This window comes from Elgaria multicarinata, chromosome 7, assembly GCF_023053635.1.
Source record: "Elgaria multicarinata webbii isolate HBS135686 ecotype San Diego chromosome 7, rElgMul1.1.pri, whole genome shotgun sequence".
Lineage (NCBI taxonomy): Eukaryota > Metazoa > Chordata > Lepidosauria > Squamata > Anguidae > Elgaria > Elgaria multicarinata.
This window is the reverse complement of record NC_086177.1, coordinates 101,983,360-101,992,191: the sequence shown is the minus strand read 5'-3', so window position 1 is coordinate 101,992,191 and position 8,832 is coordinate 101,983,360. Positions and strand designations below refer to the sequence as shown.

At 47.6% G+C, this 8,832-nt stretch overlaps 1 protein-coding gene across 1 annotated transcript in view; it reads left to right on the top strand.

The window, feature by feature from the left end:
- The first annotated feature begins 699 nt into the window (after positions 1-699).
- The window catches only part of CYRIB (CYFIP related Rac1 interactor B), an 87,306-nt gene continuing 79,173 nt past the window's right edge, over positions 700-8,832 (top strand). The window contains exon 1 of the mRNA XM_063131144.1: positions 700-716. The gene's annotated coding sequence lies outside the window, so the exon portion shown is untranslated. The remainder of the gene's footprint in view (positions 717-8,832) is intronic.

Below are 8,832 nucleotides of genomic sequence, written 5' to 3'. Positions count from 1 at the left end.
CGGCTATTGGGCGGTATAAAAATGTAATAAATAAATAAATAAATAAAATAATATCATCTTCAGTACAATTTGCTGCCCCTTTCACGGCATGTACCTCCTAGAGGCAAAAAAAGGGCACACCCCTGATATTCTAAAGCTCTGCACCTCAGGCCTATGCAGACTAGCTTCTGACTGAGCGTGCTAGTTTTCTACATGCAGGGAGTTTTACCTACAGAGGGTATTGAACCACAGACCTCCTCTCTCCTACCTAGCCCTCCTTTTCCAGAGTGGCACAATCGAGGAAAAGGTCGTCGTGCTGAACGTAGGAAACGCCTCTCACGCGTTCAGAGATGCACTTTTAGGCTCTAACTGCTGTGCTCCTCGGAGGTAAGCCGCGCGTTTCCTTTCTTTCTCTCTCCCCCCCCCCCTTCCTCTTTTGCTTCCTCCTCCCCCTCTTTTACGGGTTCCTTCCTTTTATAGCTATCTTTTTGCCTGATGCTCGCGGCTCCCTCCTCCTCCTCCTCTTTGCAAACCTGTAGCAGTGACGTTGAAGCTGGCCAACCCGGAAGCTTCGCTGTCTTTGCAAGAGCGGCTGCAGGAATCTGGTTCTTTCTCTCTCTGTGTGGTTTTTGGCTCAGCAATTTGGCGGCTCGATTCGCCCCCTCCCCACCCAACCACCCAGCCCCCGCTCCGCCCCGGGCGCCTCTGAGCCGCTTGTTCAGCGCCAGGGGAAAACGGTGAGTCCGACCTGATTGCATTGCGATGATTTTACAATCTCGTTGCATGCCGATGGCGTTGCAAAGGCTTTGTGTGTGTGTGTGTGTGCGTGCAATGCGCGTTGAAGTGCGGGGCGGTGGATCATTCAATCGTTTGCAATGAAAAGGGGGGAAACGTGTTTGTGGATAGCATCCTCTTTATGGGGAGGGGGATGATGCAGGAGGAGGACAAGGTTGCAAATTGCAATTGGGCGCAAAAGAAAGGGGTCGTGATTCAGAAGCAGTAACGTGCAGAAGGGAGGGGGAGAGAGAGAAAGCAACACATGGTGGACCCCCTTCCCCCTTTGACAGGCCTTTTTCCAAACCTGGATGGGGTGGGGATGCGCAGCTTTCTGTGCAACCCGATCCTCCGCATGGTTACTCGGCAGGAAGTCCCCCTGCGTTCAATGGGTCTTCCTCCCAGGTGAGCGTGCAGAGGCTTTTATTTGGTAATTTCTTCCCTTGTAACGCTTCTCAGCAGTGTTCTCTGGGCGGATGGCAGGCGACTAAAATGCCATGGAAACAGTTAACGTTGGTAAACGTCAATGCCAGATTTAATAATAATAATAATAATAATAATAATAATAATAATAATAATAATAATAATAATAATAATAAAATGCAAAACGATCTCAAATGAGAAACCCCCACGAATCTAGCACCCAGGTCTGTCGAATGGCAAGCATTGCGCTCCCCCTCGCCCAGCTCTGCGGTCCTGCGCCCTTTCAGGCTGCCTACAGAAATAGATCAATTTGCATACAGCTTCCTTCGCCTCGCCTGGCAGGCGGTGGGTGGTGGTGCTGGTGGCGGTGGTGGGGAATCATAATCGGAACAGAGCAAAATATTAGCGTGTGTCTGTCTGTTTTTCCCTTCTTTCCGTTTGATGGTGGTGGAGAGATAAGTTTTGAACCTCCCAAAGGCCAGTTTCCAAAGAGGCTCCCAGGATGTGCATGAGACTCAGGTTTGAAAGATGCATCTGGGCAGTTCTTCCCCTTCAGCTCTAGTCACTGCAGGATCCTGTTGTTGTTGTTGTTGTTGTTGTTGTTGTTGTTGTTATTGGGTGTGGAAGAGGGAAAACACAGCGCCATAGAAAGAAGCAGTGATATAGAGCCGGGACTGTGGGCAGAAGTCAGTTGTGGTTCTCCTGGGAGATCTCTGGGGCATTTGCAGCAGATCAGTCCTGGGCGCTGTGGACGCTACTAGTCCTGATGACTCTATGACCTCATCTACACCAACCAGGATATTGCACTATGAAAGCGGTATATAAAAGGCAGGAGCCACACTAAGCAGGATATAGCAGTATGAGAGCGGTATATGGTCTGTGTCGATGGGCCCCAACAGTTGTCAGTGCACTTCAGTACCACTATAAAGCGGCTGTGTGGCTCCTGCCTCTTATATACTGCTTCCATGCCATTTTCATAGTGCAATCTCTTGCTTGGGGTAGATGAGGCCTATGTTACCTCCAGTGCAGTCTGCCTGTGTATGCCAGTTGCTGGGGAACTTGGGTGGGAGGGTGAAGTTGTACTCCTGTCTTGCTTGTGGGTTTTCCTGTGTGGGCAGCTGATTGGCCACCGTGTGAACAGAATGCTGGACTAGATGGACCCTTGGTCTGATCCAGCAGGGCTCTTCTTATGTTCTTAAGTCCTTTTTCACACAGAACATAGTTAAAACTATGGAATTCACTTACAAGATGTGGTTGTTGTTGTTTATTCGTTCAGTCGCTTCCAACTCTTCGTGACTTCATGGACCAGCCCACGCCAGAGCTTTCTGTCGGCTGTCGCCACCCCTAGCTCCCCCAAGGTCAAGTCTGTCACCTCCAGAATATCATCCCTCCATCTTGCCCTTGGTCGGCCCCTCTTCCTTTTGCCTTCCACTTTCCCTAGCATCAGCCTCTTCTCCAGGGTGTCCTGTCTTCTCATTATGTGGCCAAAGTACTTCAGTTTTGCCTTTAATACCATTCCCTCAAGTGAGCAGTCTGGCTTTATTTCCTGGAGTATGGACTGGTTTGATCTTCTTGCAGTCCAAGGCACTCTCAGGATTTTCCTCCAACACCACAGTTCAAAAGCATCTATCTTCCTTCGCTCAGCTTTCCTTATGGTCCAACTCTCGCAGCCATAGGTTACTACGGGGAATACCATTGCTTTAACTATGCGGACCTTTGTTGTCAGTGTGGTGTCTCTGCTTAAAAGGGGGTTGGATAAATTCCTGGAGGGGAAGTCTATCAATAGCTACTAGTCCTGCTGAATATATGCTACCTCCAGTATCAGTATGTCTACACACTAGTTGCTGGGGAGCATGAGTGGGAGGATGCTATTGCACCCGTGTCCTGCTTGTGGGTCCCTGATTGACAGCTAGTTGGCCACTGTGCGAACAGAATGCTGGACTAGATGGACCATTGGTTTGATCCAGCAGGGCTCTTCTTATGTTCTTAAGTCCTTTTTCACACAGAACATAGTTAAAACTATGGAATTCACTACCAGGGGCTACTAATCCATATGGCTATGTGCTAGCTCCAGTATCAAAGGTAGTATGCCTATATACACCAGTTGCTGGGGAACATGGGTGGGAGAGTGCTGTCCTGCTTGCGAGTTCCTGGTCAACAGCTGGTTGGCCACTGTGAACAGAGTGCTGGACTAGATGGACCATTGGCTTGATCCAGCAGGGCTCTTCTGATGTCCTTAATTTGCATGGCCCATTTGTTTTTGTTTTTTACAGTAGCACCACCAAAATGACTCCCCCGTCCTAAGTTCTCCTGCTGAAATGAAGAAAGCTGTGGGGGGGGTATGGAGGAGTGGATTTTTGCATGGAAGGACTGCCTGCCCTGTTCAGTTCTGGTCCTCCAAACAAACTCCTGTGCTCGGAATTCTTTCATTCTAACAAGTGCAAGTCTAGAATACATATGTAAGCCCCACTGAATTCAGTGGGGCCTCCTCCTAGGTATAGGATTACAGCAAAGAGTGCAATGCTTTGTGTGTTTAAAGACAGGGGGAAAAAGCCCTACTACTCCTCTATGCTGGGGGTTGTGGGGCTTTCCCCCCCCCCTGTCTAAACATGCCTAAGGTTGTCCCCAGAGCGCCTGTCTTTCACACCAGGCTAGATGGACTAGTAGATCTCAGGGGGTTTAGTAGAACACAAAGTAGATTCCAGATGCTAGAGGTATGCCTACCAGTCTTGCAGAGTTCATGCGATTATTTCTCTGATTAGGAGCTTTTGCATCTCTCTCTTTAATACACTCCCCCCCCCCTATTTTTTAAGGGTGCAATCCTGTGCATGTTAAGACTGAAAAATGTCCTACAACTCCCTGGCTGGGGCATGCTGGGACTTTTTTGTGTGTCTTAACATGTTTAGGATTACACCTGTTGATGCTTTTAAAAAACACTGTTTTGGTTTACTTTTTGGCGCCTAGGCATGCATCTTCTATGCACATTTGTGGAGTTCGTTCGGACTTACTCCCGAGTCAGCCCATCCTGAACCACAGCAGTCGTGTGGCCAGAGCTCAGGCACAGAAACGGCACCCTGACGTGCTTCATGGGGCTCCCTCCTCTTGTCACATTAAAAGTGTGTGTAGGATCGCAGCCTGTAATCACCTGAACCGACCTTTGGCTGGTAGCCCCTGTTAGTCCTACATAGAGTAGACCCATTGAAATGAATAGGAGTTTAGATGAGACTGACTTAAGTCTTATTCACTTCAGGGGAACTGCTCTATGTAGGACTAACGTTGGCTACTATGCTTTGAGGTACGTATGTGGGGGAGTTGTGAAGAAATAGACATGTTCCCCTTTAAGGAGCGTCAGAGGTTTAATTCGAATCATGAAGGGTCATGGTTTTCAGATTCACTGGGGTGACTTTTGCTACCGGTGCGGCACTTCCTTCAAGTAGAAGGCTTTCTCGTAGGGTTTTTTTTTTAACCAGGAGATTGCTCTGTGCTCTCTCTGCTGTATTCTATTTGTGATCTACATACAGGCAGCACAGTGGTGCCTTTTAAATGGCTCAAAGAAGAAGAAGATGGCTGTTGCAGATCTGCTAATCTTTTTTCTTCTCTTCTTCCCCTCCCTTGCTGCAAGGTGACACCTCCAATTTAGTGGGGAGGGAGGATATTTCTATCAGTCTGTCGCATTTGATGAGGTTCTAGATTGCCCTTTCACCACGGGATCCATTGCTCCTTTGCAGGAGATTGTGGGTGGGAGTAAAATGGAGAGGCAGTGCAGGGTAGTGGTGAGAGTGTTGGGCCAGGACTCAGGAGACCTGGGTTCTACTCCCCATTCAGCCAGGAAGCTCACTGGATAACTTTGGGCCAGTCACTGACTCTCAGCCTAACCTACCTTGCAGGGTTGTTGTTGGGAGGATAAAATGGAGAGGAGGAGGGTTATGTACGCTGCCTTGAGTGCCTTAAAAGAGGGGGGAAAGCGGGATATAATTATAATGATAAAACAAATAAAGGAACAGGGTCGTGGCATTTTGATAGCTGCCTGTCCGATTTACAGGGGGCCCTAGCTGTTTATGTTTAGCCTTGGGAAATTGGTGAGGATTCTGTTTATTTATTTTATTACATTTCTCTACTGCCCCATGGCCCATGGGGAGGGGAAAAGTAGGGAGGCTCTGGTCAACTGGGGCCCATAAGTTATAAAAGCCTAAAGCAGCTTCCCCCAAACTGGTGCCTTCCAAATGTGTTGTGCTGCAATTCCCATCATCCCTGTCTGTTGGCCATGCTGGCTGGTTGGTGTTGTACGCCAAGACATCTGGAAGGCAATCCAATTGGGGAGATGCTCTCCAAAGCAGGCATGGGCAACTTGCGGTCTCCCAGATGTTTTGGACTACAACTCCCATCAGCTCCAGCTAGCAGAGCCAGTGGGGAGGTTTGAGAGGAGCTGTAGGCCAAAACATCTGGAGGGCCACAAGTTGCCCAGTCCTGGTCTAAAGGATGTTCCAGAGGGATTTGGGGCAGTGCTGGGTCCGGGACTTTGCAGACCTTCCAGTGCGTGGGGAGGGGCTGTAGTTCCATGTGGTAGAGCACCTGCTTTGCATGCAGAAGGTCCCAGGTTTGATCCCTGGCTTCTCCAGGTAGGGCGAGGAAAGGAATCCCACCTGAAACCTTGGAGGGCTGCCGTGCTGTCAGTCAGCGACCACAGAACTGGGCTAGATGGACCAATAGTCTGGTTCAGGAAATAGTCTGGAAAGGGTGGGGCATGCAAAAAGACTATTTTTCAGCTGCACCTGACCTTTTTGAATGGTCTCAGCAAGATGGAAACGATGGCGCTGTTTGGGCAGGGGGCTCTCTGTTGACCTTGCAGCCCTAGCAAATGCGCATCCGTGCCACCGCCCTGGAACTTGCCCTGATCTTAGGGGTCTGTTACAGGGATGGGGGTACAGAGGGGGGAGAAATTCGAGACGGACTAAAATGAGTTTGGATTTCTAAGAATCTGACCTGCAGAATCCTTTGCAGAAGCTGGGCTCAGGTGACCTCAGTGGCACGGAGTGCCTTCTGCAAACTCCGGTTGGTGGCCCAGCTACGCCCCTGTCTAGACAGGGATAACCTGGCTTCAGTTGTCCATGCTCTGGTAACCTCCAACTTAGATTACTGCAATGCGCTCTACGTAGGGCTGCCTTTGAAGATGGTTCGGAAGCTGCAGCTCGTGCAAAATGCAGCAGCCAGACTGATTTCGGGAACCAGAAGGTTCAGCCATATATCACCTGCTCTGGTCCGCTTGCACTGGCTGCCTGTATGTTTCCGAGCCCAATTGAAGGTGCTGGTTTTGACCTGTAAAGCCTTATACGGCTTGGGACCACAATACCTGACAGAACGCCTCTCCCGACGTGAATATACCCGGTCACTACGTTCAACATCTAAGGTCCTCCTCCGAGTGCCTACTCCGGCAACAAGGGATAGGGCCTTTTCGGTGGTGGCCCTCAGACTGTGGAATGATCTCCCTGATGAGGCTCGCCAGGCGCCAACACGGTTATCTTTCCGGCGCCAGGTTAAGACTTTCCTCTTTGCCCAGGCATATGGCGGCACATCCTAATTACTCACATGTTTAGTTTTTTAATGGTTTTTAATGCTTTATGTGTGTATGTTCTGTGTTTTAGAATTTTTAAATTTTGTATACTTGTTTTTACCTCAATTTTAGAATTTCTGTAAACCGCCCAGAGAGCCCTGGCTATGGGAGCGGTATATAAGTGTAATAAATAAATAAAATAAATAAATAAATAATGTTCTTCATGGTTTTAATTTTTGTGAACCGCCCAGAGAGCTTCAGCTATTGGGCGGTATAAAAATGTAATAAATAAATAAATAACTTGACTGAAGCTTTTGACTGTTGAGTAGTCACTTTGCTGTCATTCTTACAAGGTGGCTCAGTAGATGAACTTGTGAATTTGGAGAAGAAGATGTGAGCAATTTCTGTGAAGGACTCCACGTTTGGTCTTAATCTTTGTAAAATGGCCAGAGAGCTTTGACTATTGGTCGGTATAGAAATGTAAGAAATGGAATAAAAGACACCCAGACGAACCTGCCTGAATGTGAAGATTGGCATCTGAGGCCCTGCACTCTGCTTCATCAATGAGATCTGTCATTAGTAAGGCATGGGACAAGGTCTTTTCTGAGGTGGCTCCATATCTCTGGAATATGATCCCTGAAAAATATGTTTATCTTCCTCTCTGATGGCCTTTAGGAGAGCTATACTAGAGTGACCAGATTGAAAAGAGGACAGGGCTCCTGCAACTTTAACTGTTGTGATGAATAGGGAATTTCACCAGGTGCTGCAGACATACAAATGACACCTGCTAAAATTCCCTTTTCTATACATTTATTAAAGATACAGGAGCCCGGTCCTCCTTTTCATATGGTCACCTTAAATCATTTGGGTAATTTTATCTTGCGTTGGAGCAAATGTTTGTACCTGCTGCTATATATTTCTATCATCTCTTAATTGCATCTTAATACTATTTTAATAAAACGGCATTCTGGAATATTGTTTACCTGTTATGGGATTATGATATTGGAGGTTGTAAACTGCTGTGTGAAGGTAGGTGCCCCCAAAAGATGGGTTAAAAACGAGTGAGTGATCTGGATATTTCATTCCCTCTGCCCTGAATGGTAATGCAGGATGCTGCCTTATATCAAATGTGACCATTGGTCCATCTTGCTCAGTATTGTCTATACCAGGCAGAAAATAGTTATCCAGATGTTTTGAATGTCAACTCAAATAGTCCTGACCATTGGTCATGCTGTCAGGGGCTTCTGGGAGCTGAAGTCAAAAATATCTGGTGGGGGATGTCTACCCATCCTGGGTCCCTACCCTCACCTCCTTGTTGAAGGGAAGGGATTTTACCAGACAGAATTGACAGTCCTGTGCACTTGTCTAAGGTAACTCACTCTATGTATATATCTATATCTGTATATAAAGTCTCCAAGTCACTAGCTCTCAGCTTCACTTTCGTATTTGTGTGACATGGGAATAATAATCATGGTTTTCGATGAAGGAAAAATCAATAAAGGCTGCAGAATGCTTTGTAGCTTGAAAAAGCGCTCTATAAAATTGTCCCCATTTTGTAGGTGGAAGCCCCTGATTAAGACCTTATTTGCCCAGGGAGCTCACGGCTGACCTGGGATTTAATCTCCATCGTACACGTCAGCCATACTATATCCTCGTGATACACAAAATCCCAGGGCCCAACTGCTTCTAAGCTGCGTTTAGCTGTGCATAGTCCCTTCACAGCGGTTACAGGTTGCGGCCCAAATATTTCTCTCCCGTTTTATTATGTGTTTCTCGGAAGCTGGCTGTAATTATCCAAGTGTGAGCATCCGCCACATGGATAGGCCAGTAGGCCACTTATCGTAGGCTGAGCTGGTTAGATTTCATTTGAATAAAAGCAGATTATCCCCTTATGTCGTAGCAGATGCTGCTCTGAGACTTTCCAGTCTTGCTGACTTGCTTATCCAACTTCTGCATCTGTTGTCAGCTAAAACAGCCTTCTGTAACCTGGCACCATCCAGATGTCTCAGACTACAAGGTTCATCCTCCCCATCCTGTGTTGGTTCAGGATGATGAGGGTTGAAGTCCAGCACATCCAGAGCACATCCAGTTTAAGGCTGGGCTTA